General features: G+C 40.9%; 1 protein-coding gene across 2 annotated transcripts in view; it reads left to right on the top strand.

Moving 5' to 3' along the window:
* The window catches only part of THRAP3 (thyroid hormone receptor associated protein 3), a 72,256-nt gene that overhangs the window by 22,451 nt on the left and 23,373 nt on the right, over nt 1–26,432 (top strand). For both annotated transcript variants that reach the window (XM_029946290.1, XM_029946291.1), the window contains one exon: nt 6,098–6,203. The gene's annotated coding sequence lies outside the window, so the exon portion shown is untranslated. The remainder of the gene's footprint in view (nt 1–6,097; nt 6,204–26,432) is intronic.

Here is a 26,432-nt window from a genome sequence, read left to right as displayed (position 1 = left end):
CAAGAACAGGAGCCACATGCTCCACCAGCTGAGCCAGCCGGCCACCCCTGACTCAGCTTCACAGTCAGATTTTCAAAGATGGAGATTTACTTTGCACTTTCATTAAGATGGGAAATATGCTGGAAGTGTGGTTTGAGTTAAAATATGTCTGGTTCAGATTTTTGTGGGAACAGAGATCTCATTTGTTGTGTTAACGTCTGACAGTACAGGAAGTGAATAAAATAATTTGACGTTACCTGATGTTAAAACAGTGTTTACTTTTTTCAAATTACTTTCCCATAGTAATGTTTTCCATAAAAATGTTATTTTGCCTTATAACTTTTTATTGCATTCGATAAGAAACGTTAGCAACTTTGCAACAAAAATTAATTTCCAAAACTTTTCAGTATTCAGAATGTTTAAGGGTATTTTTTAACAAAAACTTCAACTTTAAAAAAAATCACAATTAAGGGTGCCTGGGTTGCTCAGTTGGTTGAATGTCTTAACTCTTGATTTCTGCTCAGGTCATGATCTTACGGTCGTGAGATGGAGCCCCACATCATGCTCTGTTCTGGGTGTGGAAACTGCTTGAGATTCTCTCTTGCTCTCCCTCTGCTCTTCCCCTGCACATGCTCACTCGCTCGCTCGCTCTCTCAGAAAAAAGTCACAGTAAAATTTTACTGCTGCTCAGCCATTGAACTGTTATTGGTAGAGCAAATCCGGATCCACCCTCAATTTCTGACAAAAATTCACAAAACTGACAATGGTTAAGTCTACAAAAGTGAGTTGAGAGTGAATGGAGGTCACTTTGACAGTACTGGCCCAACATGTAAGGACAAGTTTTCTGTGGAGTCCCTGCTGATGAGTACAGCGAGTGACCGTGTGCTTGAAACACCCTCTGTTTTCACAAGCTCCATACATGCACCCAGTTCCTTCTCTACTCATGTCTTTATCGCCAGCATTTGTGACACATCTTAGCAGATTCAGATTCAGGTTGTATTAGTGTTCTAGTTAGTGTCGAAAGGTTCTCCCCCGTAGTTGTTCCACATAGACCGTTCATAGAGGCTCACTCTTCAGTTAGTTCAAACCGGGCATTCTCCGGTAGAAAGCTAAGCAGTATCAGTAATATCTGCTGAACAAGAACCAAGGAACACTACTGGAAATCACTCCTCCACCACCCCCTTTAGCAAATGTTCTATTGTTGAGTAGTTTCAAATTTATAGAAAATCTGAGAAAGTAGAAGGTTCCCCTGTATACCCATAGGCCTGTTAACAGTACGGTACACGGGTCCCAGCTAAGGAACCAGTGTTGATACATTCTTTCTAATTAAAGTCCATCTTGTGTTCACATTTTCTTTCTTTTCTTTAAAAAATTTTTTTTTGTTTATTATTGAGACAGAGAAACAGAGCAAGAGTAGGGGAGGGCCAGAGAGAGCGGGAGATACAGAATCTGAAGCAGGCTCCAGGCTCTGAGCTGTCAGCACAGAGCCCATTGCGGGGATCAAACCCATGAACCTCGAACCCACGAACCGTGAGATCATGACCTGAGCCAAAGTCAGACGCTTATCTGCCTGAGCCACCCAGGTGCCCCTGTTCATATTTTCTAAGTTTATACCTAATATCCCTTTTCTGTTTCAGGATCCCATCTAGGATTTATATTTAGTTGTCATGTCTCCTTAGACTTAACTGGGACACCTTTTCAGACTTTTCCTTATTTTTGGTGACTTTGACAGTTTTGAGGAGTGCCAGTTAGATACTTTGTAGCATGTCCCTCAGTTGTAATGTTTCTCATGATTAGACCGGTGTCAATGGATTTTGGTGAGAAAGACCGGAGAGGTGAGGTAGCAATTTCATCACGTCGTATAAGGAGCATATGCTATCAACATGATTCACTGTTTTGTTTTTATTTTTTTAATTTTTAATAATATTTGTTTTTAATATTTCTTCATTTTTGAGAGAGAGAGAGACAGAGTACAAGTAGGGTAGGGGCATAGAGAGAGGGGAACACAGAATCCAGAGCGGCTCCAGGTTCTGACTGTCAGCACAGAGCCTGATGCGGGGCTTGAACCCTTAACCGTGAGATCATGACCTGAGCTGAGGTCGGAGGCTCCCCTGACTGAGCTATCCAGGTGCCCGTTGTCTTATTTTCTTAATGTTATTTTGGGGGGTGGGAAGGAGAGCGTGCACACACACACACACACACACACACACACACACACACGTGGGAGGAGGAGGGGCAGAAGGAGATGGGATCTGAGGCAGGCTCTGCACTGACAGCAGAGAGCCTGATGTGGAGCTTCAGCCCCTAAACCGTGAGATCATGACCTGAGCTGAAGTTGGACACCTTATGGACTGAGCCACTCAGGCGTCCTGTCTTCTTGATTCAACATCTGGATATATACTGGTAATTTAAAAATAAGTATGACAGGATGCATGGTACTTTTGAACTGCCGTCGAGCTATAACTGCTTCGCTGCGATTTGTAGCAGAGCAAGGTGGTGAGGCCACTATGTGCATTCTTGTCTGCAATTACTCACCTCTGCTGCTGTGTGCAAGCAGCGATCTGTAAACGAAGCAGTGCGGCTGCGTTCCAATAAAACTATTCATAGATGCTGAAGTTAGAGTTTCATGGAATTTTCACACATCCTGAAATACTCTTGATTTTTTTCAACCATTTAAAAATATAGAAACCATTCTTAGCTCATGGGTGGTAAAAAAGAAAAAATAGTTTGGGCTAGATTTGGCCTGTGTGCCTTATTTGCTGACCCCTTCATGTAGAAGCCTCTGCATACATGACCCATTTGTAAGTATCTTTCTTTCTCTCCAAAGCCATATGTAGTGATTTCACCTCACCTCATTCTCAGTTCCGATTGATGCCATGGAAGGGACTTAGAGCAGACATGCACAGTTTTCTCTGTTAAAACACTGAAGGTTTATTTGCCCAGCTGTCATAATCTCCTTAGTCCCTAGTATTTCTTTCAAGGGGAAGTAGCTAATGTTAAATGTTGTTCTGTGGTGGACACTTTGGGTAAACTTGAGTAGAAGACCCTGTGTTCTCTTGTTCACTTTTATTGGTATTCTCATGCTTTTGACTCCAGAAAACATTAGTCCTTAAGGTAGTGTACATGCAGGTTATGCTTGGTGGTTTAAAGGAGACAGGCTTTGAACCCTGGTTCATAGGAGCATGCAAGGTCATCCTTGTGTTTTCCTTATGTTCTTAATCTCAGTAAAAGATTACCGTGGGTCCCTGAGGTGAGATAAGAAAAACAATTCAAGTCTTTAACCACAGGGGGGTACAGATTCTACAGTTCTAGAATATTAGTGTTTACCCTTTGGTGGGGTTTAGGAACTGTGTTATTACTTAAGGTCTGGCAATATTTGGAACATGAGAGTCTTCTGAGGTACGCTGGTCTAAGCCACCATTGTCCCTTTACATGGATTATTATGGGCAATATCTACCAATTTCTTCTGACCTTGCTACTCAGCAGCCAAAATTATTTTTTAAAAACATAATTCTCAGGGCGCCTGGGTGGCTCAGTTGGTTAAGTGGCCAACTTCGGCTCAGGTCATGATCTCATGGTTCATGGGTTCAAGCCCCACATCAGGCTGTGTGCTGACAGCCTGCTTCAGATTCTGTGTCTCCCTCTCTCTCTCTGCCCCTCCCCCACTCATGCTCTGTTTCTCTCTGTCTCAATAATAAAAACATAAAAAAATTTAATAAAACCCATAATTCTCAGCATGTTAGCTCTTCTACTGAAAACGCTCCAGTGGCTGCCCACATTACTCAGAAGAAAACCAAAGTCCTTTTTCTTTTAAATGTTTTATTTATTTTTTTTTTTTTGAGAGAGAGAGGGAGACACAGAATCTGAAGACAGGCTCCAGGTTCTGAGCTTGAACCCACAAACTGAGATCATGACCTGAGCCAAAGCTGGATGCTCAATTGACTGAGCACCCAGGCGCCCCACCAAAGTCCTTAAAATGGCTTGCAAGGCCCTATCTGTTCACCCATATCTCTGTGCCCCCAACTCTCCCCTAGAATATAAGCTCCAGGAATGAAGAGGGGTTTTTTTTGTTGGTTTTTTTTTTTTTTTTGGAATGAAGAGGTTTTTAAACTGTCAAACCACCATTGCCTAAATAGTGTCTAGCAGTGTGGTAGGTACTTCATAAATTTTTGTTTAGTAAGTGGACAATTAGAAGGGAAGTTGTGTAGAAGGGGAGAAGCTCTACTGGTGGCAGTGTCAGAGTGTCCCTACTAATAGTCCACTCGTATTTGACCAAGGGTAGGTTTGGAGACAAGCTGAAAAGTATGACTGTGATGTCCAGATGGCACAGGCAGGACAAGTTGGAGAGGGCGCATAAAAACTGGTGGCAGGGATGACTCAGGGCTTCGTGTGTCTCCTTATGTCACAGTAACTAAGATTTGCTTACCAACCCACTGCAACAGTGGAAGATTGAAGACTTGTTGGGGTGATGAAATTCTTTCCAGGGTCCGAGAGGAGGCTAATACATAGGGAAGAAACATGTTGGGGTAGTAAAATGGAAGGAATAGGGGCTTGTGTGTGTGTGTAAACGGTCTGTTGGAATCATAAGGGTGGGTATATTGGATCAGTCCGTTTCTTTAATTCAGTGCTTTGCAGAGTAAGCGGTTCTCAGTCCTGGGGCAGTCAGTCATTGGGCTTTCTCTCCAGCTGACTGGCAGGAGCCCCTGTGCCTCCGCAGTTAATAGCAAGGAAATTTTTGGCTAATGTAACCTAGGATACGTTCTAAGAATAAGCTGCAAGAATATATGGAAAAATATTTTCCAAGAAAGTTTTTTAAAGTGCTGTGTTTTTACCATTTATCAACTAAGTAAATGTAAACTCTGTCATTAATTTGGTAAAGGGTCTGACTGAATACTAATTTTGTCTTAATGTAATTGTGTTATCCTGTTTTAAGAGGTTTTTATTGCCTCTTTCTAATGTTAATTACCTGATTGCTTTTGGCCTAGGTCAAGATTTTATTGCTTGGGTTTTCAGTTTCCTCAGCAAGCAGACACATATCACTGTTAAGTATATAGAGTTTGCAGCCCTTTGAGGAAAATTGACATTGATGGCTACAATGAGATGAGTCTAAGAAGAGACCTATCTAGGGTAACAAGAAGCAGTACCTAACTAACTCAGCCGGGGTGCACCAGGGGTAGCTTGCTGGGGAAGGAGACCCCTATAGGAATAAGTAGGAGTTTGGTTGGTGGGAGAGGAGAAGGCATTCTAGGCTGAAGGTTCCACATGTACGAAGAGACCATAGCTTAAGGAAATATATTCCTTTCTTTCCTGGCTAATTGGGCAAGGGTTCCGTTATGTGCAAACCACAGAATTCAGAGAAAGCAAAGGTGGTGTCCTTAATTGAGTGAATGCTGAATAAGTGAAAAAAGAGAAGAGATTGTTCAGACTGCATCTTGAGTTTATTTGAATCTTGGATGTCTTCCTATTGTATAGCAATATTAACAAATGACAAAGCTTTAATAAGCTAGGAGTAAGGACATTAGCTACATACTTGGTGATCTTGGAACTTTGTTCTCCTGTTTGCTTTGGATAATACTACATAGCTTTGAAATATGTCCATGTTAGTAATGTTTAGATATGGGAATATTTAAACCACTGGATCAGAAGGGTTCTTTTGTGCTTTGAGGGATGAAGATGAGAAGTTGTTTTAACTTAAAATGTATCCCGCTAAATTCACTTTGGTATACCTCAGTTGTTAAGTCTCTTTGTTTAAAGTATGTAAATCATCTGAAGTAATTCTCCAGGTTAAATTATGGAGTTTGTCAATCAGTCTTCCATAATGCAAACTGTTAGCATCTGAAATATTGCCAGTGAGAGTATCAGGATGCAAGAGGAAGGTTTTAGCTTTGCATTCTGCACCCTTATACTCCAGGGGGTTGGATGCATGAAAACGTGTGTGAGACAGACAGAGGACACCTGGGCCCACATTTTTTGAGAAAGAAGCCTGTGCCCACTTGGAGTAAGGTTGAGAATTTAAGTAGAGGTTTTAGAGATTTCTCACATCTATATTTCAGGACACAAAATCTGCAAGGTTTGTTTGGATAATTGTCTTACCACTGCTTGTTTCTTCTTGTTCCAGAATAGTATCCTGACTTTGTAAATTGGAGAAGCCAGTGACACTGCCAGTGTTCTTTTGAGGTAGTGTCTTTGGGATCCGGTGCAAGTCAAATCATCATTTAAATAAGGTAAATGCAGGGTGGTAAAAGGAACTAATAATAACTTTATTGGCATATAAAACCAGTCTTGTGTTAAGAGTTGTTTATCCAGAAGATTCTTTAATAGAAGTCCTGGGTTCTTATTAAGCAATCTTAGTTTTCAGCTTAATAAACTGAAACAAGATGATAAAGTAGCTCTACTCTTCTCTCTGATTCTATTCTCCGCTATAGAAGCAGCAGTTAACCTTTTTTAACTAACCTTTGAGCCCTTTCATAACACATAACATGTTTATTCTTTAGGAAACATTGAAAAAGATCATCCATAAACGGCATATAAAAAAAATCATTGTTAATATTTTGGTGAATAGTCTCTTTTCATGCCTGTGTTATTTGGATGTGTGTGTTTAACAAAATCGAGGCTGGGCTTTTTTGTCTCCCCTGGTTATTGTGAACAAGAACACGTTTTTCCCTGTTTGCATTTTTAAATGACTCCTGGCGTTTCATCACGGATGTGCCATAGAACTTAAAGTTACCGAACTAGTTCGTTTCTGGTGGACATTTGGGCTTTTCTCACATCTTTCCCTGTCTTGGGTAACTGTGTAATGGACATGAATAGATTGATGGATACATTTGATTTTCTTAACTTTTATTGTACTTTTTTCTTTACTTTTTATTAATGTACAAGAACCCTTCCTAGTCCGTAGAAGCAGTCGCTTCCGGCTCTTCCTGTTTCTTTTCATATTGCCTCTAAATAAGCTTATTTTGCTACTTACTGATTTTCTAGTTTTTGGCATTATGTGTTAACTTCCCATCTTGAATAGTAGTGGTTTCTGGTACAATCCTGATTTGGCTAGTATTCACTGTTGACGTTATTATGGTCATGTATAACTTACAGCCACATCATGTTACCCGCTCTGGTTAATTTTCCTGTTCTGTATAACTTATTTTCTCTCTGTTGTTAATAAAGATCTTTTTTGGGTCTGTTTTCTTAATTTCTATTTTTCATCAGTAATTCCTCTTTAAACTTTACCCAGAAGTGTAAATCTTCCTCAATACTATAAACATTTTAGCTGTATTACAAATTTTATCTTCCTGGAGATACCTTCTGATCTGCTCCGTTCTGGATATTCTCAAGGTAGCTGCCCAGCCGTCATGCTTACTGTCTCAGCCTCCTCATCCTCAGGAGTTTTCCTGTGTCTCATGCTAGATCCCATTATCTTCTCCCATGTCCTTTCCTTCTTGAGTGAATCTCATTTTGGAGAAGCACCGTTCTCTACTGGCTTCCTGAGAAAAGGGTACACAAGAGGCAAGTTGTTTAGACATACATGGCTAAAAATGCCTTTATTCTGTCTTAATATTGATTATTAGTTTGGCTGGGTGTATAATTCTAGTTTGAACATAAGTTTACTTCAGAATTTTTAAGATCCTATTCTGTTGCCCTTTGGCTTTCACTGTTGATAAGATGTAAGTTACCTTTGAGATCTGAAACCGTAGAACTTCTCTTTCCCAGCTTTCTGAAATTTTAAGACCATGTTCTTAGTGTGGCTGTTTTTTCATCTAATGTGCTGGTCCCTTAATGGACTGAAACTTAAAAGTCCCTAAGTTCTGGGAAATTTTCAGGAATTATGTTGTTGATTTTTCTCCCCTTTATTTTTGCTGCTGAATTTTGTGGAAGTGGATGTTTTATCTTTTGGACTGATCCTGTAAATTATCTTTTTTCTGTTTCCATCTCTGTTTATTTTCTGGTTTGCATTTTCTAGCCTTTGTTGTTTTTATCAGGTAGGTTCATATATATATGTTTTTTCATACTCATCAACTTTTTTATTGTTGAGAGAGAGCGTGCATGAGTGGGGGAGAAGGGCAGAGGGGGAGGGAGGGAGGGAGAGAGAGAGAGAGAGAGAATGAGAGTCTTCAGCAGGCTCCATGTTCAGCACAGAGCCCCACATAGGGTCGATTGCATGACCCCTGAGCTTAAATCAAGACTTGGACACGCAGTAGACTGAGCCACCCAGATGCCCCTCATCAAACTTTAAAAAAAGTAATTTCTGATTTCTGTCCAGCATGGGGCTTGAACTCAACCTCAAGATCAAAAGTTGCTCTGCTGAGCCAGCCAGGTGCCCCCATACCAACATTTTTATTTACTCAGTTCTTCTTCATACAACTCCAAACAGCCAGTCCCTGCAAGAATATTTGTGCCCTTCATACGTGTGCAGAAGCTTGTGTCTTCTGTAGCTGCCAAGACAAACTGGGCAATAGTTCTTTTTTTTTAATTAAAAAACATTTTTTTTTTTTTTTTTTGAGATAGTTGGGGAGGGGCAGAGAGACTGAGAGAATCCGGATTCAAGCAGGCTCTGCATAATGTCTTCAAGGTTCAGCCACCTTGGTACACATTGCAGAATTTTTTTTTTTAAGGCTGAATAGTATTCCACTGTATGTATATACCACGTTTTCTTTATCCATCCATCTGTTGATGGACGTTTAGATTCTTTCTGCATCTTGGCTATTGTGACTAGAGCTTCAGTGAATGTGGGAGTGCTGATATCTCTTTGAAGTCTAGATTTCACTTCTGGATAAATACCCAGAAGTGGGATTGCTGAATATGTATTTTTGTATGTTTAGTTTTCAAGAGCTCCCTCTTGTGCTGTGCAGCAGAGAGGTGAAATAGTTCAGTATTTAAGACTGTGGATAGTTTCCTCACGTGTAAGATGGCAGTGATAATAATAGTGTGTGCCTCATAGCAGTGTTATAAGTTAAGTGAGGTAATGTATGTGAAGCATTTAGAGAAGTGCCTGGGATTTTTAAAATTATTATTAGTAGTATATTCCTGTTCTTTTATGATGGATATAATATCTTTTATCTCAGAAAATTAATGTAAATAGGCTTACATAGGCTTATCAAATAGACACTAATATTTTCTTTTCTAATAGCTTTTTTACATTTCTTTACTATATCAGGAATTTTATATTTGTGTTAAGAAGAAGGGCGCTAACTTTTGTGCCAAATAGTTTATAAGCTGTCTTGACTACTGATTGATCCTTTTTATCTAGTGATTTGAAAAGCCACCTTTGTAAAGGGTGTCTGATAGGGTATATTTCTAAACTTTTTTTTTTAAGTGTTTTTGTTTATTTATTTATTTTGAAAGAGAGCTCGCACAAGCAAGGGAGGGGCAGAGAGGAGGAGAGACAGAATCCCAAGCAGGCTCTGCACTGTCTGTGCACAGCCCGGTCTGGGGCTCGAACTCACGAACTGTGAGATCATGACCTGAGCCGAGGTGAAGAGTTGGATGCTTAACTGATTGTGCCACCCAGGCACCCCAAAACTTTGAGTTTTGTTCCATTTATTTCTCTACTCTTGTATTGATAGTGTTTTTATTATTGTAGTCTTATTTCATCTTTTAGGTAGTGATGCAATCCTTTCTTCTCTCTCCACCCTCAGCAAACAAAGTATAATTATTTCCACATTTCATATTTTTGTCCATAGAGAAATATGGCAGTTTTTCAAGACTTAAGTACTGAGAATTAGAAAATACAGACTTGAAGGGTATGTACACAGGAAGCCAGTTGTACAATTTTTCAAATAAGCATACTGGATTTTAACCTTCTTATCTTTGGCTTTTAAGGCTGCTTTTGATTATTTTGATTCCTTCAGTCAGCAGACCTTTGAGTCCTTGTTATTGTGCCTCCTCTCTGTGCTAGGGATTTGGGAAGGCAGATAAGATAATTTCAGATTTCCCTAAGTGTTAGGAATGACATAGGATAGTCAGATAAATGGGGGATGAGGGCAGTGAGGTTTCATTTAGATCATATACTAAGGGAAGGCCTTTTCAAGTAGCTGAGATCAGCAGGCTGGGAAGGGAGCCAGCCATGCTGGACACTGCAGAAGAGTTCATTTGGAGACAATAGCAAGTGGCAAGGTGCTGAGACTGTAAATGGCCGCCTTGTTCAAGGAACAGAATGGAGGCCATTGTGCCTCGGAGAGAGTGGTTTGAGATGGTGTTGGACAAGTAGGCAGGGGCCACATAGTATTTCGAAAGTATGGCAATCCCGATCTTTCATACCTAAATCTGTTCCTTTATTAAAAGACTATAAATACAAGATTTCTAGGAAATAATAGACCTATTTGTATAGGTAGTTTATATGCTGTTCCTAAAGGAAATCCCAGAGAGAGGAGCTGCATTGTTCACATAATATCTAAACTAAGTTCTGGTTGGGTGTTTGGATCTAACTGGGGTTGGGGTAGTTGTGTTGTCTTTACATTTAGATAGCTTCGAATAGTGCCTTAGTTCATTTTAATGGAAGCAGTGGGTTGGGGTCTTCTTGGTGCCTTTTGTAGACTCAGGTGACTGATAAAATCCAAAATGAAATCATTTTTGGTTTCTTAAGTAGAGTTTTTTTGTGTATTTAAGATATTTCTCTCTCCCTCTCTTTTTTTAAGTTTATTTATTTTGAGAGAGACAGCACAAGTAGGGGGGAGGCAGAGAGGGAGGAGAGAGAGAAGGAATCTCCAGCAGGCTCCCCGCTGCCAGCACAGAACGCAGTGTGGGTCTCAAACCCACAAAGACACAAGATCATGAGCTGAGCCGAAACCCAAGAGTCAGATGCTTAACTGACTGAGCCACCCAGGCATCCCAAGGCATTTCTCTTATTTTCCTCAACTTATCTGGTAAAGTGCAGATGTAAATGGAAAGATATCAGGTGGTTATATCAACAGGAAAACCTTGGTGGATGGAGACTGTAAACTACAAAATTAATATGAATTTAAAAGTGACTTAAAATAGGGGTGCCTGGCCGGATCAGTTGGTAGAGCATCCGTGCAACTGTTCTTGGGATTGTGAGTTAGAGCCCCATGTTGGGCATAGAGTTTACTTAAAAATAAAAGTAACTAAATAATACTCGATCAGGTTTAACGCTTGAGCATTTGAAAATACATAATCATTGTTGTCCCTTAGGATAGCACTGTTGAAGAGAAGTCTGGTGTGAGCCTTAAGTAATTTTGGATTTTCTAGCAGCCACATAAAAAGTAAATGAAATTAATGATATATTTTATGTAATATATCCAACACATTCTCATTTCAATATGTAATATGAAGAATAGCTAGTGAGGTAGTTTACATTTTAATTTTTTTGTTCTGTCTTTGAAATCCTATATTTTATACCTGTGGCTCATCTCAGTCCAGACCAGGGACATTAAAAGAGCATAGTAGCCATATATGTGTTGGAAAGCAGTTCTGAGGGCTCATATACCTGAAGGAACAAGAAAATTAATGTGATTTACTTATTGAATAATACACTCCCATATTCGAAATAACCATTTAAGGAAAGATTAACATATAATGAAATCAACTTGAACGTGTATTTTCCCCCCCCTCTAAACCACTGTGTGATAAACTTGTTTGGAGAAGATGATTTGATCCTAAAAAGACCAGCATTTATAAAAAGATATCAAACAAATTCTCCTAATAAGAGTTATAGGTGAGCTTGATGTAGAACTTGTAACCGGTGGCTGTGCGTGAGGGGTCGGATGATAACTTAATGAAGGGAGACAACAGTCCATCTCCTCCTTGGGATCTGCAGTGTCCACACGCCAGCGGTTCTGAATCCCTTTCTGGGTTCCTCAATATGAATCTTCCACAGGGAGCCTGGGTAGCTCAGTCAGTTGGACGTCTGACTCTTGATCTCAGCTCAGGTCATGACCTCACAGTTCGTGGGTTCGAGCCCAGTGTCAGGCTCTGTGCGGCGGGAGTGGAGCCTGCTTGGGATTGTCTGTCTCCCCCTCTTTTTGCCCCTCCCCGCTTGCTCTCTCTCTCTCTCTCTCTCAAAATTAAGTAAAAAAAAAAAAAATCTTTAGTATCTTTGATAAATGGACTTCTCTTAAAGCTCTAAAGGTGATTGTAGTATGCATTACTGGTTAAGCCCAAGCTGTTGGTAGTAATAACTTCATTTTTTAAAAATGTTTACTTTTGAGAGAGAGTGCATGCAAGCAAGGGAAGGGGCGGAGAGAGAGAGAAAGAGAGAATCCCACGCAGGCTTCATGCTCAGTGTAGAGCCTGATGCCCAACATGGGCTGACAACAAGTGAGATTACGACCAGAGCCAAGGTCAAGAGTCAGCTTAGCCGACTGAGCCACCCAGGTGCCCCATAATAATTTCATTTTAGAAAATAGTTAAGTGTTGGGCTGCCTGGGTGGCTGGGTTGGTTCAGCGCCCAACTCTTGATTTTGGCTCAGGCCATGACCTCACGCTTCTTGAGATCAAGCTCTCTGTTGGGCTCTGTGCTGGCAGCCCAGAGCCTGCTTGGGATTCTCTCCTTTCTCTCTGCCCTTCTTCCTGCTCATACACTCGCTCGCCCTCTTTCTCTCACCACCCCCCTCTCTCTCAAAATAAATGAACATTTTTTAAAAAATGAGTTAAGTGTTATGATTGGTTGTTTAATTTAGCTTAAAAATTTTTTTTAAAATACACTTAAATTTTTTCTTATTGTTTCATTTATTTTTGAGAGAGAGAGAGAGAGACCGTGTGAGCAGGGAAGGGTTAGCAAGAGAGGAAGACACAGAATCTGAAGACAGGCTCCAGGCTCTGAGCTAGCTGTCAGCACAGAGCCTGGCGCAGGCTCGAACCCACGAACCGTGAGATCATGACTTGAACTGAAGTCGGATGCTTAACCGACTGAGCCACCCAGGCGCCCCTAATTTAGCTTTTAGAAAGGTTTACCATAATGAGAGCTGGAAGAAGGCCATAGGTCATTAGTTAACATAGGCTGTAGTGCCCTGATTAAGTTAGAAAAGCTGAGATTTTCTCTAAAAAATGAGAAGATATTCCCCAGTGATTACACATACTCATTTAAAACTGGAACTAAAATTGCCATTACCCTCCCCTAGAGATGTAGGGGACCAGCCTCTGGGGTGAATTGAAGATTATTTAAGCTACTGACTCTGCTGTACTATTCATTCTGTTTCTCTAATGATGAAACATTAATTGTCTAGAAGAACCTAATCTTAGTAGATACCCATTGAACTTAGGCAGATTCTCAAGAGAAAATAGCACAAGTTGCGTACATCAGGGGATATTGTGATGAACAAGGTCCAAATGAATGGCCCCTCAGCTTGCTGTTGATTTTCTCTGGTGACATCTAGCAGCAAAGGGATTTGTTCTCCAAAGTCATGACCTTATAAAATGACCTTTTCCTGTTTCTGTAGACCTCTCAGTGCAATGCATGCCGATTTATCTAGTAAAGGTATAAAGTGCCTTATTGTTCTGTGTAGGAAGATATCTGATTACTTTTCACTAATGAGAAAAGAGAATTCAGTTGTGAAATCTGTTTGCTCTCAGAGGAACTTAGTATCTCCCTCTCACCATGCGGGTTGTAACTGTACAGAGCTTGTGGTGTGAACTCATCTGCTGTGTGCCGGGCAGTTTATGTGTGTTTACTTAGTTCCCATGGTGGTTCTGTGAGTGGTAGGTCACTTTTGGAAGATTGGGAAAATATCTTACCCAACTAATGAATGGAGCAGCCAGGACTGGAACCTACTTCTTTTTCGGTGCCAAAGCCACAGAACCTGGTCCTGTATTTGAAAGTGGCTCTCAGGGGTGCTATCCATTTGAGACAGGGCATTTTGAGATTGATAATTTACTTCAGATTCCCTTACTTATGTCCACCTTTATGTGCATTCTTAGAGTGAGCTTAGGTTCTGGAAAACACTGAATGAAACCTGGATTCTAGTCTTAGCTTGGGTGCTTGCTGTGTTTTGGGGTTATTAGGGGTTCCCTTGCCATTGAACAGGAATTTCCCAGTCATCTTCTACTTTGGTATTCCTAACTATGATAGAGGGACACCAGATCCCCTGCCTTTTTTTGTTTGTTCAGTAAGGTTTTTGTTTGAGGATAGGTTTAGACCATGGTGTGGATGGTACAGAATCCCTGTATGAGTTTGCTCGGGCTGCTGAGAGAAAGTACTTGCTAGGCACTTACACAAGAGTGGTTTATTGCTCTGCAGATCTGGAGGCTCAAAGGTAAAAAACATCAAGGTGTTGGCAGGGTGCCTTCCTTGGCGTATAGACTGCTCTCTCCTTCCATGTTCTCTTCACATTATCTTTCCTCTGCAGATCCCTGTGTCCAGATTGCCTCTTTTTTTAAGGACACCAGTCCTATACCTCTGTAGAAGTCCTATCTCCAGATGAGGCCCCATTCCTAGGTACTTGGGATTAGGACTTCAACAGATTTTTGGGGGTGAGGATAAACAATTCAACCCATGATAGTTCTTATATTCTCCATGCCCAATTTCCCATCTTGTTGTGGTTTTTTTTTAAGTTTTCTTTTCTATGTTTATTTTTGAGAATGTGTGTGTGTGTGCGCAAGCGGGGGGGGGGGCGGCGCAGAGAGAGAGGGAGACCCAAAATTTGAAGTAGGCCCCAGGTTCCTAGCTGTCAGCACAGAGCCCGACATGGGGCTCAAACTCATGAACTGTGAGATCATGACTCAAGCTGAAGTTGGGACATTCAACCGACTGAGCCACCCAGGGTCCCCAATTTCCTCTCTTATTAACACCTTACATCAGTATGGTACATTTATTTGACACAGTTAATGAGCCAATAATGATACAATATTAAAGTGTTGTCCCTGTTTTTAATAACTGAGAAAACTTCAGTTCAAAGAGAAGATGTGACTGGGAAAAGATAGCACAACTAGTGACCTCCTTTCTGACTTTACACTGGTGCATGCAAAAGAAAACTCCCAATGTCACATTGTGAATCTGAAGAGACAGTGAAAAAACTTTTTTAAAAAAATGTTTATTTTTGAGAGAGAGAGAGAGAAAGATTCTGCACATGAGCTGGGGACGGGCAGAGAGAGAGGAGGACCGAGGATCTCACTGATAGCAGAGAGCCTGACGCGGGGCTCAAACTCATGAACTGAACCGTTGGACACTTAACCAACTAAGCCACCCAGGCACCCCTACTTTTTTTTTTAAGCTGTGGTTTTTGTTTTATTTATTATTATTATTATAGAGAGAGGGAGAGAGAGCAAGCAGGGGAGAGGGGCAAAGGGAGAGAGAGAATCCTGAGCAGGTTCTGTGCTCAGTGCAGAGCCCAGTGCAGTGCTTGATCCCATGACCCTGGATTGTCACCTGAGCTGAGGTCAAGAGTCAGATGCTCAACCAACTGACACCCAGGCGCTCCCCAAAATATTTTTCTATGTATAATTACAGCACAACAGGGAACTTTCTTGCTTGCTGCATCTTGCATAATGTATAACCTGAGAGTTCATGTTTAGTAAATTCTCCTAGAATGAACAGAATGTCCCTGATTTCTTGCTGGACAGAAGTGTTTTTGGGGAATACCAGTCTTAACCAAAGTAACTGTAGGCATACCTACCTTTTGTTGTACTTTACTTTATTGTTCTTTGTAGATACTTTGTTTTTGATTTAGTTTTACAGATTGAATGCTTGGGCAACTCTGCATCAAGCTAGTCTATTGGTACATGTCTCCCAAAAAAAGTTCTTGCTCATTTCGTGTCTGTGTCACATTTTGGTGACTCTTGCAGTATTTCAAATATTTTTTTCTATTATTTTGTTATTGTGATCTATGATTAGGGATTACAACTCACTAAAAGTTCAGATGATGGTTAGCATTTTTTAGCAGTATTTTTTAATTAAGGTGTGTATGTTTCTTTAGACATAATACTATTGCACACTTAATAGACTACAGGATAGGATAAACATAATTTTAAACCAAAACGTTTGACTCACTTTATTGCTGTGGTCTGGAACCAAGCCTGCAGTATCTCCCATTGTACACCTGCATACAGAGATGGTGAAACTTGCTCTAATGAGAAAGCTAGACTAATTTTTAAATTATGAAGTGGTGGTGTATTTGCCTTTCTGCTAAGCATCTCTTAATGCAGTGTCTGTTAGTGTTTGTAGAGGCCAGCCTGCTACCTATCCTGAAACCCTAGAAGTTGTATGTCCAGTTATTATCCACATTTCATAAAAGAATGAAGTCTCCAGAGATTATTACGTTCTTAAAGCTCCCAGAATTTATCCAAGTCATTTCCTTTTGTTACATCATTAGATAAACCATACACTGTACTTACTACACAGGATGCTGGCAAATAAAGCTGTCTATCACTTACACACTTGTTATTCCTTCAGAATACCTTTAAGAGGCATATTTATGCCTTATAAGCATATATATATGTGCTTATAGTAAAACCAATTGGTGTGTAAAATTCTTTGCATACATTTTTAAAAGAGTGAACAAAGGTGTTTCCTAGCAAAGACTTATCATTGGGATCTTAAATTAATATTTTCTCCAACGGCATAGCAGGCAATCAAGCATTCTGTATGGAAATAGTCTTGAAATAATTAGTGCCTCTCTGTCTGCTGTATTCTGTGCATTATGGAAAATACGTATCATTGAATTTCTCCTACCTTTCCAACTTATTTAGAAGTAATATGGTCCTGTTCCTTTAAAAAGTGAAAGATGGAAGGGGTAGAGTTTGCCATGTCATTGGAATAAGAAGTGAATTCAGCCACTGAAGAGGAAGAAGGCAATGTGACCTCTTGCTGCCTCTGTGACGGAAAAGGCTAGCAGCAGCGTCCCTCCCCCGGACAGGATTCTGGGAGCTTATCTTTACCACACGGGATTGGTGCTGCCTGAGTTTGGTGTAGGTGGCTTTTCCCCGTGCAGGTGATAAGTTTTTAGGTGCAGTTAGAAGGTAAGTGGTTTCAGGCAGATCGGCTAGTGTTTATAAAGGAGTGGGATGTGACGTGACTCTTCAAGGATTTCTTCTGCAATAGATTTTAGGGATGGACCTTTTTTAAAAGCTAAAAGGTTAAGCTATTCCATTTAATTCATGTTTTTTTTTTTTTTAATTTATTTTGAGGGAGAGACAGAGTGGAGGTAGAGAGAGAATCCCCAGCATGCTCTGTGCTGTTAGCACAGAGCCTAACACGGGGCTTGATCTCACGACCCTGAGATCATTACCTAAGCTGAAATCAAGAGTTGGAAGCCTCACTGGCTGAGCCACGCAGGCACCCCTAATTCCAGTGTAAGACATGCCTGAAGTAAGGATGAGGAATGTCCCCCTAACTGTGTATATGAATTTTCAAGTTTTTTGACAATGGGAAACTGTTCCAAATCATCATTTTATGATAAGGAATAGGCAGGGGTAAAAATACTTGGCCCATGTAAGGGTTTCTGGGTTTATTAGCATCAGTTTGGTTTTGGTAAATTTCTCTCAGTTAAGGTGCTTGCGTACTTGCTTGGTGCCAGTTGTTATTTTTCTCCAGCCTTTCCTTGCTCACCGGTGTAGTGAAAAAGACCCGTTCTGCCCCCCCGCCGGTTGTCTTGATATTTTGGGAGAGAGAGAGAGAGAGAGGGAAGAAAGCAGTTTGCAAATAGCCCAACTAGAGACTAGTGAACAGTCTCCTGTTTATCAGCTGACGACTGGTGCTCGGGCTCGAAAGGAGGGAAGTTAGGATTCTTTCCTTCTGGTAAGGTGGGCTCCCTGCTGGATACACTCACGGAATCTTAACATCCTCTGGTGGCTTTTGGAGATGAGTTTTATCAGAACAGGTCAGGACAGCCCAAAGCCTCCAAGGTAAATAGAACTGTTAGGATTTCCCTATTTCCCTCAAGTGTCAAGCGACAGCAAAAAGTCACTTTGTTCTTTATTTACTATGCAGCTTGGTATGGATTTTAAAAAAATTATCTTTTAAATTCTCAAGTTAGTTCACATACAGTATAGTCTTGGGAATGGATTTTCTAAGATACCTTGGAGTTCCCATTTGCCATCCAAAGAAATACTGGGGGTAGAAAAGAGAACAGATTGACCAGCACTTGGAATTGAACTTAAGAAGCTGGCCTAGTATTTACCACATAGGCAGTAGTCTTTGGGGGGGGGGGGGGATGTGGGTGTATGTGGGTGTGTCTTACTATTACAAATCATCTATGGGTAGTTTTATGCTAGGCTTGCCATTCCTTAGTTGCTCTACTTTTAAACTGCTTCAGGGCTCACCCTCAGGGAAGCTTCTTAATGCTCATTTCGAAAAATGATCCATGTGTCTATGGGTAACTACGTGTTATTTTTTTATGTAGTGAAAACAATACATGGAGTTGGGTCTTCTGTTTCTGCAGTTAACCCTGACACGAGAGCCGCGGGCCAGATACGGTTTCTCCGAGGGTGTGGGCTTTGCAGGCTGGCTTTCTCCCCTCCGGTTTCTGGGTACAGACTGAACGGTTTCTGTGAAGCCCGCCACGCTGGCTCCTCCTCGGAGTTCTCTCTTCAACCTGATGACGGCTGTTAGGACAGTTGGGAATCCGTTTTGTAAGCAGGTCCGTTGTTAGCATAAGTGAACTAAAATATATGCTTTCATTAATAAAAGTTATTTTTAGGGAAGTTGATCCTAAGGCTAACATAAAAAAAGCACATTGGAAAAAAAAAATGACAATGCCTTGTATTTTCCTAAATACTAAACAGTTGTAGTGAGCTCACCATTTTTAATTTTTACAGTGGATTTTGGACTCCGATATAAACCTTAGGTTTGGTTCTTTTGGCTTGCTCATCAAACATACAGTGTGTTAATATGTATTTTCTACTTTCTCATCCTGATTTTCTCAGCTGTTATGAAGTATTCACACTTATAAAAACAAGTTGATGAAATAGCACACAATGGGAATGGTATTTTGGACTACTCATGTCCTGGAATTAGGAGATAGGTTAGGGTTGCACTTTGGAATTTGCTTTAGATGTGTTTGAACTTAAATAAGAGTGATTGTTATTTGCTGATAAGTGATTCTCCTTTTAGACGTATTTGCAGAGCACATTGGAGAAACATGTAGAGGTGAGCGATTTGGGTCTCTTCATTGCATATCCGAGTTTGATTTGTTTTTTTCCAGATTTCATTTCTGAGTAATGTCTGTACTTAATGTGAGGCTCATACTTACAACCCCAAGATCAAGAGTCACATACTCTACTGACTGAGCCAGCCAGGCATCCTGGGTTTTTTTTTTTTTAATTGAGGTATAATTGACACACCAATTTCAAGTGTACATACAATATAATGACTTGGGGTGTGTGTGTGTGTGTGTGTGTGTGTGTGTGTGTGTGTGTGTGTGTGTGTGTGTGTTTTTAATACAAGGAGTCTCTGGTTTTTCGTTGTTTTGTTTTCTGTTTTTATTTTAAAGGAAAAGATACAGGAAAATAGCTGCAGAGACTGGCTGTATTCACCCATAATTGTTAGCATTTTGACCATAAGTAGAGCCTACCAGCAGAGAGTTGATAGGTTTTGAAGCTGGATGATGGGTACACTTGGATTCCTTACACTGTTCTATTTTTGTGTATGACTCAACACTTCCATAATAAAAACATTTTAAAGAAATAGAACCTAGTTGGCTATAAGGCAGGCCTTTCCTAATCCTCTTTTAAGTCCTAAAAGAATAAAAGAATTCCAATGTGAGAAGACTTTCTCAAATGGACTTCGAGTAATTACAATGCAGCTTTATTTATTTAGGGTCATGGAAATTACTATTTTAGATTTTTTAAACTATCTCAGAAGAAGGTAGATAGATGTTTGATTCCACATTAACAATAAAAAGAACCCATTAATTCTGGAATGTCACCAACTTTTATTTTTAGAATAATGGGGGGGGGTCATCTCTAAAATGACCAGCTAAGAGAATTATATGTAAAGTAAGAAGCTGTCATCCTGTCTACCTCATTTTGTGTGTCTCCCTTCTCCTGCCCTCTTCTTCTTCACACCTTGCTTCCTGCTCTGCAGAGGTAACCTCTGTTAACAGTTTGCTATGTGTGTTTATGTAGGTATGGCTTATATGTACACTACACATTTCTAAAGCGAGTTTCCATAGAATTCCATAGAATTCAGTATTTAAAGTTTAAGAATTTCAGCACTAACTTTCAGAATGGATTAAAAAATTAAAAAAAAAAAGTTTGAGAGAGACAGTGCAAGTAGGAAATGGGCAGGGAGAGAGGGAGACAGAATCTGAAGCGGGCTCCAGGCTTTGAGCTGTCAGCACAGAGCCCAATGTGGGGTTTGAACCCACAAACTGTGAGGTCATGACCTGAGCCAAGTTGGATGGTTCACTGACTGAGCCTCCAGAATAGATTTTTTTTTTTAAGTAAGCTCTATACCCAATGTGGGGCTTGAACTTACAACCCCAAGATTGAGAGTCATGCTTTACTGACTGAGCCAGCCAGGTACCCGTAGAATAATTTTGATTTTATAACCTAGGCAAGGCCCAGCCTTTTATTATGTCTTTAGGTTGTTTAAGCAATAAAATTGCCATTGTCCCCAAAGGCCATTCTCCCACGTTTAGGAAGGTACTTAATGCACATGCGATTATTCTCTATAAGTTTTAGGACCTCAGAATTGAAATTAGTATTATGTTTATTGGCTTAATAATTTAAGAGAGCCAGTTAATAGAGTTAATTATTAGATCTGTAAATATAATACTGATTTCAGTTCTGAATTGAAATCAGATCAGAGACCCCCTTCATTGTCATTCTCCCCAAAGCCCCTCCCCCACCCGAGTTCAGTTTCTTCAGGGATGTGGTTGGGGCGTGAAGCCTCAGCGGAGTGTTACCCTAGAGATGCCCCCAGCTGCTCTTGATGCTGTTTCTCTCCTTCACTCAGGAGAGGGATAATCTCTAGAGAAAAGCATAAAATAGTAAACATGCGTAGTGTTTCACCTGAGCTCTGCTTTCTTAGCCAGAACTGTCCAGAGGCATACAAAGCACAAGTGAGGCCAATGCTTTGTCCACAACATTTTATGAATGGTGAATTTCTTTCTTGGTATTTTTGCATCTACCTTTTCGTTATCTTAGTCATTTTGTGTCTTGTTCTTCAAGAATTTTCTACTTCTTACCGTAGTGACTGTTAAAAGCATGGCTTTTTAAAATTTGTTTTGTGAGAGAGCGAGTGAGCAAGCACGCGCATGAGCAGTGGAGAGGGAGAGAGAATCGCAAGCAGGCTCCATGCTGTCAGAGCAGAGCCCAGTATGGGCTTTGGTCCCAGGAACCTTGAGGTTATGACCTGAACTGAGCTCAAGAGTCAGATGCTTAACTAAATGAGCCACTCAGGCGCCCCCAAAGCATGGCTGTCTTGACTGGACTTGGTGGCATTGGAGTTTTATGTAAGGGACTAATAAATGAAGTGTGTCTCCCTAACACTGAGGTCAGTTTGGCCTGTGTACCTTGGAGTAAGCTGTAGGAGGGACAAGAAAGAACGATGTCAGCTTCTCGTTTAGCAGGAGTGATTAGCTCTGTTCTTGGATTGTATTGTTTATATTTGATAAGGTGGTCTTTTACCATTCCTGCTAGTGTGGTGGAGAGCTTGGAGAATGAAGAGAAAATTTGAAATGTGAAGTGTCCACTCTTGTGGCTAATCACCTTGCAAAGTGCTGAAGATACAAAAATGAGCTGGTCAGAGATCATGTCTGATTTGCTCTCCAGACATGATCTCTGACCAGCTCATTTTGTAGCCGCCTGGTTTTGATATCCCAAGTTGTGAAACTAATTTGGTTAGCACTCTTTTGTTACCTTATGGTCCTGAAATGTGCCATCTGATCCGGAAAAGTGTGCTATGTTCTTGGCAGAGCCCAGACTCAGTCTTGGGGCCTGTGCGAAGGCCAGCCAGGCCAGGCCCGTGTCGAGTCAGTCCTCAGGAACTTTACTCCTCGTTTTTGGGCTATGTTGGAGATTCATAAACAGTGGAAACTAAGACGTGTTTTAAAAACAGATGTTTCACAATAACAGTTGAAAACCAATTCGTGTACTAAACCATGTAAATAGAATAAAGGACATAATCTCAGTGACACAGTGAAACATTTGGAAAAAAAAAATCCAAACACACTCTCATGACAAAAGTGTCCTGCACACTAGGAGAAGAAACCACTGCAGTCTGATGGTAGAGCTCTGTGGAAAACCCTCAGCTCTCCTCATCCGAAATGGTTGACAGAAGCTCCACGGCGGAGAATCCTCCCAGTAAGAGGCTGGTTTTGAGCTGCCCCTTCCCAGGCAAGGACCATTTTTTCTCTAGGTGTATTCTTGTTTCTTGTTATCAGTCTCTTGTCACAGGCTCTTCGTTTTCCACACCTGGCTGTAGCTCTCTGATCAGGCTCCGTAAAATCACCGATGGTAGAAACATTCCTGCTGTCTTCGGCAAGAGACGACTTTTTGCACTGGAAGTTCTTGAGACTGGTTGTAGGCAGAGCCTGTTTCCATTTTATGGAATGTTAGAACTAGAGATAGGGGTGAGGGAGGAGAGCTGTTGTGTGTGTGTTAGTTAAGCATTAGAGCTTTGCTGGCTGTCAATGTTGAGCCCAGTGCTGGGCTTGAACTCCTGAAACGCAAGATCATGACCTTAGCTGAAACCAAAGAGTGGGTCTAGACCTAACTGACTGAGCCACTCGGGCTCCCCCAGAGATTTTTCTTTTAATTTGATCAGATTCCCAGGAGACTGATAGCTAGACTATACAAAGGGAGTAGCTAACCTTTAAGGTAATGATGAGTCACCGTGTTAAAAAAAAACTTGATGTTGGGGACTGTCAGTGGAGAGCCTGCTTGGGATTCTTTCTCTCTCTTTGCCTTTCTTCCACTTCTGGGCTTGTGTGTTCTCTTTCTCTCTCAAATTAATAAACTTTATTTTATTGTTATTACTTTTTAAAAATTTTAATGCTTTTTATTTATTTTTGAGAGAGAGAGAGAGAGAGAGAGAGACAGTGCGATCAGGGGAGGGTCAGAGAGAGACACAGAATCTGAAGCAGGCTCCAGGTTTTGAGCTGTCAGAACAGGGCCCGACGCGGGGCACAAACCCACAAACGGTGAGATCATGACCTGAGCCGAAGCCCGACGCTTAACCGACTGAGCCACCCAGGCGCCCCTCAAATTAATAAACTTTAAAAAAAGAAAAAAAAAAAGAAAAACTTGTGAAAAAAAAAAAGAAAAACTTGTGTTTGAATTCTGGACCTATTTAGCTTTGGAACTTTGGGGACAAGATTACTTAACCCCTAAGTCCCTTTTTTCATTTCTGTAAAACAGGCACAGGGCATAGTATTTAATGAGGTTTGTGTGTATAAAATGAGTTAATGCTGAAGGTTTGTAACTCCTTGTCTGGCATGTCTTGGTAAACATTAGCAGTTTGTTATTGAGATTCTCAATAAAAATTTTGTTTTTTAATGTGGGGCTTGAATTCATGAGCCTGATAACAAGATATGAACTGAGATCAAGAAATAAACAACAGACCAAGCCATCCAGGCACCCCCTAGCAGTTGTTATTGATAAATAAAAGTGCCAGGAATCTGTTTTTATTAGATACATATCTAGCAAGAAAGCCAGTTTTTGCAAGGCAGTCTTTTCTGGTAGGCAAGTCCTTTCAGAGACCAAACTGATTTAGAAGAATGTTCGATGGGGCAGGGGGCCGGGCTGCCGGAGCGCCCTATCGTTCTGAGCCTTTAAAAAAAAGAAAAGAAAAGAATGTATGATGAAAGTATTCTTGATACAGAGCAGGAGCTAGATGTCCCCCCACCCTTGCAAGTTAGCTCTGTGCCCAGTGTGGGGCTTGAACTCATTCTAGCTATAGAGCAGGAGGAAGTAAATGTTCTTTATTTTACCCCCAAGTAAACTCTGTGCCCACCTTGGAGCTTGAACTTGGCTGAGATCAAGAGTTGCATGCGCTAATGATTTGAGCCAGCCAGCTGTCCCAGCAGCGAGATGTTCTTAGTAGTAAGCCCATCAAATCATCATAGCTGAAGTGCCCTGCTTCAGGAAATGATGTATCCTATCCCTTCAGGATAGTCCGAATTTAAACTCCTTTCCCCCATTGTCAACATACATATGTATCCTGTCAACTTTACATTGCTGGAGACAGTACACCTCCACCCCAGTCTGTCTTAGCTGGAAGCAAAGTAGAAAGTTTGATTGGGTTACTTGCTAATTTTCAGGTTTGAAACTTTTAGGTTTCTTTAGATGATTGTTATTATTTGTTAAATCCTAGCCTTCTTTTTCTCTGAACCTCAAGAAGATGCAGATTCTTTTTTTAAAAAACATATTTTTACATTTATTTGTTATTGAGATACAGGGAAGGGCAGAGAGAGAAGGAGACATAGAATCCGAAGCAGGGGCTCAAACCCACATACACAAGATCATGACCTGAGCCGAAGTTGGACACTCAACTGACTGAGCCCCCACGCTCCCCTAAGTCTTCTTATTTTAAAAATAAAGTCTGAGAAGACCTTTTAAAGTACGAACTGAATTATTTTTGGACTGAAGGATAGTTTGGTTTATATGCAGCCTGGTCGTTTGGCACTGCCAAGGCTGGAACCCCAGTGTGGCCTGTCGAGGTTCTGTTTGGCACTACTTAGTTTTAGGAACCCAGTCTCCTGCCAGATACAACTTCTCAGTAGGTTACCTGCAGGGTTCCAGGCATGGGGTAAATGCTCCCATAATGTTTATTCTGGTGAATTTAGCAGATACCTGTGTCTTTGCCAAATGATGCTGCCGTAATTACCTAGGGACACTGAGAAAAACCTTAATCTGAGGGGAGAAGGGAAAAGGAATCACTTAATTCGTCCTTATCTTTGAAGGTTTTTGATTTAGCGGAGTTCGTTTTGGCTTTGCCAGTGTTCTTTTTCTTGGAGTTGAGTGATAAGATATATTTTTAATGATACAAAAGTCATATAATTATATATCTTAAGATCTTCATTTTAAGTAAATGCCTCTGTTCTCCCAGGGCCTGTTGGTCTGCTTGGTACTTAGAGAGGGAGGGGCTTGGGTGGGGAAGGCTTGGGGGACTGTGCTCTCAAGTGGCTCTGTGGGAACAGCTTGAAAGTGAACCCTTGCTCCAGGTGACAGAATTGTATCTGAAATGATGTCAGAAAGGCTGTTTGCAATTCTTCTCTTGGGTTTTAAAGAAAAGGTAGGAGGAAAAAAGAACAGTAGTTGGATAAACACAAGATGGAGGAGGAAGCGATCTTGTAGCTGCAGAAGGGTGTCTGAGAGAAGACATTGGGACCTGCTCCAAATCCACCTGCTTGGTACGGCTTTCCAGGAAGAGACCTTTTCAGATGCATTAATCGTATCTGAAGAGTTTTATATTGGGCCACTTTTGGAGAATTCCTTTAAGTTCTGAGTTTCCCAGTGAAGGAAGACAAACTGGTTCAGGAGCAAACAAAGTAATAAAGGTGGACATGACACCACATCGTCTGAAGAACGTTGGAAAGTTGAGGATATTTGGACTTTACCAGGCCCTTAACTTTAGGAGTTTGGGACCCAGGTCCTATGCTTCTGCATCCTTAACCTGCCGGGCACATCCTAGATAGTAAGTATTGATTGCTACTTGTGCCTTGGTGGATTCTTCTGTTAAGGTGCCGGAGGATAGCACTCCCTTACCTTCGTCGGGAGGAGTTGTTTTTACCCAGATTGTGTTTGAGGGGATATGTTTTTACCTGAGGCACATTTCATAGCCATGAGCTGTCATATTAAGCCATAGTTCTTCTGTAAGGACTGGGCTCTTTTATAATATTCTAACTGAAACAGCCTCTCCAGGAAGAGTGGGCTTTGTTGAAGAAGGAAAACTTCCTTTTGGGGAAATTTTAGTTTGAACAGAAATCAAGTGCTAGGAGTTCATAAAATGTAAAAAGGTGCCTAATCGATTTCCAAGGTGATGTTTGTCTCATTTCCCAATATATTTGTAGAACATGGACCCAGAAGAAATGGTAGAAACAGGAAAAGATGTGTGTAATCACGTGAAGTCTAAAAATCTTCAAAATAGAATTGAGAGTTGTTTTGAATGAACTTTGCTAATTTGATTAAAAGGCTTTACTTAATGTTTGCCCTTACACTGAAGAGGGTATCTTTATATATGTATTTATGGATATTAAGAGAAAAAAACCTCATGTCTTTTGGACACTTCCTTTCCCTTCTTGTAATTTGCTGTTTGTTATTCTTCAGGCGACAGCTTAAATCCCAGTTTTCCACCATCTTCTCCATCTTATCTAAAAAAAAAAAAAAAGTCCTGGGGCGCCTGGGTGGCTCAGTCAGTTGAGTGTCCGACTTCGGCTCAGGTCATGATTTTGCAGTTTGTGGGCTCAAGCCCCATGTCAGGCTCTGTGCTGACAGCTCAGAGCCTGGAGCCTGTCTTTGGATTCCATGTGTCCCTCTCTCTTTGGCCCCCCCCCCCGCTCATGATCTGTCTCTCTGTCTCTCAAAAATAAATAAATGCTAAAAAAAATTTTTTTAAATAAGTCAGT

The sequence above is a fragment of the Suricata suricatta genome, chromosome 8 (genome assembly GCF_006229205.1).
Source record: "Suricata suricatta isolate VVHF042 chromosome 8, meerkat_22Aug2017_6uvM2_HiC, whole genome shotgun sequence".
NCBI classification, from domain to species: domain Eukaryota; kingdom Metazoa; phylum Chordata; class Mammalia; order Carnivora; family Herpestidae; genus Suricata; species Suricata suricatta.
The sequence above is the reverse complement of the archived record's forward strand: the minus strand, read 5'-3'. Positions and strand labels throughout refer to the sequence as shown.